The sequence below is a fragment of the Notechis scutatus genome, chromosome 2 (assembly GCF_049901735.1).
Source record: "Notechis scutatus isolate UNSWTSFEM ecotype Mainland chromosome 2, rNotScu1.2, whole genome shotgun sequence".
Classification (NCBI taxonomy): domain Eukaryota; kingdom Metazoa; phylum Chordata; class Lepidosauria; order Squamata; family Elapidae; genus Notechis; species Notechis scutatus.
The window spans coordinates 128,788,756-128,793,239 of record NC_142010.1 but is presented as its reverse complement, the minus strand read 5'-3'; the positions used below and the strand labels follow the sequence as shown (position 1 = coordinate 128,793,239).

Genomic DNA, 4,484 nt, shown 5'->3' with positions numbered 1-4,484 from the left:
GACCCTTGAGAGTTCCCCAAGATCTTTTCAGGGGTCCTTGAAATCGAAATTATTTGCCAACTTATGTTGAAAAAATAATACAGTATTAAAACCCCATCAACAATCTTGAGGAGCAGTGGCAGCAGCAAACGGATCTATTTTAATATAGTAAATATTGATCGATATAACCCATTCAAACAATATTTTTGGGGGATCCTTCATAACTTTTAAAAGTGGGAAGAGAGAAGTGTTTAGCGATCTAGGTGTGGAAAAAGAAATTCTGATTTGCTTGCAACTGTTCAGATATGCTGCTTTGTCACTTAAGGTTAAAAGTTTAAGCTATTTTCTTCAGAAAACCAATAAGCAACCACAGCAAAACATGCTTTAGGACTGCTTTTAATTGAGTAGACTTTATAATGGAACAAAATTAAAAGGCCAGTATAAATTGAGAAGGGTGAGAGGAAGGGGAAAAGAGAAAAAAATCACAATAACAAAACATCTTTATTTAGCACCGACTTCTCTAAAGGGAAGGCGCGCTCTGCATATGCTCGGTGGCACCCAATCCAAGGCAGCGTTCCTGTTTGAAACTCCTGCCCATGAAGCAAATCAAACTCTGCAACCCAAATCAATTAAACATATAAAGCATGTGGCGAATCCAAAGAAGAAGAAATGTTGTCTCCCTGAAGCGATAATGCAAAGAACGACCAGCGGCTGTGACCAGAAGAGATCAAGCCGTCTTTTTGACAGCCTTTGTGCCGGGACTCCCGTGTGGAGAAACCATTTCGTCTGAAGTGAGCCCAGCTCGGCTTCTAGAAGCAACGAAGACCAGCTTTTTTTTTTTTTTTTTTTTCCATTTGCCCTGCCCGGTGAGGGAAACGCGTCGCTCCCGTTAAGTGCAAGCGTAGCAATTCCGCCGCTCCCGCTTGCAAGCCGGCGTTGCAGCCCGTCTCCCGCCATTGCATGGCTAGGTTAAAAATGGCTGCTTCCCCTGGTCCAGAAATTGTAATCCGCCTCGCTACGCCGACTCCGAGCGGCCGGAGGAAGCCGGAGCCAGGTATCCCAGAGAAATCGCAAGCGGTTTCTGCCTTTTGCATTTTGCACGGTGGGAAATCCGGCGGCGCGAAAGGCGGCCGCCCGGGCTCCTTCACCTCGGAGGATTATTCCGTATCCTCAGGAGAAAGCGAGAAAGGTTCCCGGGATTCGCTTCTGCGCCAATTGAAGGAACTGATGCGCGGCCACGGAGCGGAGTGAATTGAGGATCGCAATGGCGCGGGTTGCCGTTCTTGTTTCTTCTGCTTGGGTGTGCAATAAAATCGCCGCGCTGCTTCGCGGGGGGAAGGCGCCGGGCGCTGCTCCTTTTCGTTTTGGGGTTGCAAAACTAGGGGCGGCGGGGGGGGGAGGAAGAAAAACAAAAGTAGAACAACGTCGGCCTGTTTAGATTGGATCTCTCCCACCCCCCACCCGCTGGATCCCGAGCACGAGGCGCGTGGAACCGCGAATCCGGAACCTTCCTTCCACTGGCTGCTTTTCCCTGCTGCTAGCCCGTCAGGCGCGGTGGCCAAGTGGTAAGGCGTCGGTCTCGTAAACCGAAGATCGCGGGTTCGAACCCCGTCCGTGCCTCACGTGGGATGGCGCCGCGTCGCGGCTTGTTACGAAAGGGAATGAAGTGGGATTTCCTTTCTCGGGCCACTTTTTACTCGGGTTCCCTAACTGAGGAAAAATACCAAGCGGAAATGGAAGAGGAAAGACGGCTTTAGCCTGCGAAGGCGTGAATGGGGGTGGGTGGGGGGAATGCTCGGGGAAATGCGAGGTTGGGTCAACAACAGAAAGCGGGTTGTTTGTAGAAACAGGGATGAACAATCCCGAGAAGAGAAACTGAAACGCGTTCCTATGGGAAACTAGTGCTGTCAGGCCTGAATTGCAGAAGTCCGAGCGACCACCCAGAAAAAGATAACAGGAGCCGTCCCTGCCATCTAGTGGTCTTCCGCATATTTCCAACGTAAATCTGCCAAATTTCGAGAAGCGTAACTGCCAGTTTGTCAGGACCGCTGATGAAACGATTCTCACCGACGATTTTAAATTAGGCAGTTACAAAAAAGCGAACCGTAACTTGCCCCGTGTTTCTCTCGTGTGCGGGTGTTGCACGGGAAATGCCCTTCGCTTTCAGTTTTTCCGTAAGTGGCGGGAAGGATTGCAAACGAAAAGCCGCAGCAGCCCACTCCTCCTCTTGCATCTGAAAGAACAGCCGGGCAATTGCTCGCTGGGTTGCTTTGCAAACGGGATTAGGATTTCCTTAACGGTCGTGGGGGTAGGGGGGGCTGCGGGAACCACAACGTTGCATCTCTCCGGGGTGTTTGTGTGTATGGTGGTAGTGGGGGGGGCGGGGGGAAGACTTGTGCATATTTCCTCCTAAGAGGAGGAAAACCGACTTCTCAGTCCGAAAGAAATTGGGTCGTGGTGGATGCCAGCCTCTCCCTCTCCCCCAGTCTAACAGAGCGCGGAAAACCCCGCGCTCCCTCTTGCATTAAGGGATTGATCTTTCAGGGAAAGGTTTGCTCTCCGAGGGATACAGGGCAGTTCCGCACGCGCTAAGCTGGGGGCGGTCTCGTGCTCCCGCTTTAGAGCCGGCGTCTGTGGTGGCGTTGCGCGCGCGCCGCCGAAAGCCATGCTGGTAATGCGCTGAGGAGAAGGAAGAAAAAGGGCTGCCTCCCCTCCCTCCCACCCACCCCGAAGCTTCCGCGAGGTCGTTAATTCTGTAGGCGGTTTCCATCAACCAACGAACCGCCGTGCCCTTCATTTACCGGATTCGGGGAAAGCCCCTCTGCCCTCGGGTGCCGTTGGCTAAAAGAGGAGGGAGGGAGGGAGGGAATTCGGTGCGGGAGCCGTGGAATAAGTGGGCCAATTTGGTCTAGTAGGGAAGGGTGCTGGCTGAAAAACCAGGAGACTTGAGTTCTAGTTCTACCTTAAAGCATGAAAGGGTGACTCACTCACTCTCAGCCCAAACCTCCTCACAGGGTTGTTATGGAGAAAATGGGAGGAGGGGGGAGAGCATTAGGTATATTCACCACCTTGAGTTACATGTCTATAGAGATTCTCTAGACACCCAGGTCAAGGTTGTCCCAAAGGTGCCTTTTCAAGAGGCAACTGGACTTTATTTTTCTTTGAAGATGTTTTACTTCTGATCCAAGAGGCCTCTTCAGTTCTGGCTGAAGCTTCTTCAGTTCTGACTTCAGTCAGAACAAGTGAAATGTCTTCAAAGAAAAACAAGAAAATCCAGTTGCCTCTTGAAAAAGTACCTTTGGGCTTCCTTGAAAATGATTCGCTTCTCATCCAGGAGGGTTCTTCTGTTCTGACCAAAGTCATTTGGAATAGGGGGAAATTAGAGAATCCATAACCTGCAAGTTAGCTGGGCAATTTTGTATTCTGGAGATGTCTCTGGATTTTAAGGGAGGGGTTAATGTGGTAATGGAGGAAGAGATTCACATAGCCAGTCTTAAGAAGTCCCTCAAATGCCCAAAGATTGCCACTGAAAGTCTCTCATTGTGCCACTGAATTGGTGTGATCGCTTATAAGAGGTCACCTAATAGAAAAGAGGGGAGTAGAGGTTAGAGTGATGAAGAGTGATACTCCACCCCAGTAACCTGTTTTCCATCAACTTGGAGACTTGTTTTATTTTGATATAATAAGGGCTGAATAATGGGGGAAAGGCCAGAGAGATAATGGGGTGCCCTGGTCCCTGTGCTCTGCGGTCCAGACTTGTTCAGAGCGGGTGACTTGCCCAGTAGCAACCAAACTGTAGCCTCACACACAAAGCAAAAAGTTAATATGGAGAAGATATAAAAAGCCCTGTGTTGCAGAAACAGAAATTCTCTCTTTTTAAAACAAATATATTACTTTTTTTTATTCAGTCTTGAGGAAGCTCAGGCTCTTCCTCCCCACCCCAAAATACTATTTATGTAACCGTTCTGTTAAACTCGATTGAGAAACTGTTGGGATGTTATACAGAAGGATAGAGTCATGCAAATACATGCTTATGGCTACTTCTTTGTTAAACTATAGATGACTGAGCAGAATCTGTAAGCATGACTTATTCTGTTCAATTAATTTTTTTATACTGAATTCCTACATGAGCAGCACATGGCAGCGCAGGAAAAATGTTGAAAGAAAAATGTTTAAATATAATCAACAAAAATATAGCCGTGATATTTATGATTTTAGTTATATTTATAAATAAGTAAGCATATACAGTACAGTATGCATCTATCACGGAGGGAGAAAGATTAGCTTTTACTCATGGAAGTCCTGAGTGAAACGATAGGCCTTCAGTGGAGCCCAGAAAAGCACCCGCAAATATGAGCAAGGGATGCAGAGGGGGCTGGCTGAGACTACTGAAGGCTCTGGGCCTCTACTTTAGTGCTAGTGATGCCACTGCCATGGAGGAGTCTGCTGTGCAGAGTGGCCAAAATGACCGAAATTGGGAGTGGGAGTTAAAGAGGAGGCAGTTC

General features: G+C 48.5%; 1 non-coding gene across 1 annotated transcript; it reads left to right on the top strand.

Annotated features, from left to right (window-relative positions):
- The first annotated feature begins 1,527 nt into the window (after nt 1-1,527).
- On the top strand, nt 1,528-1,599 carry TRNAT-CGU (transfer RNA threonine (anticodon CGU)). Its single transcript has one exon. It is a non-coding gene; the product is annotated as a tRNA-Thr (tRNA).
- Nucleotides 1,600-4,484: the final 2,885 nt, after the last annotated feature.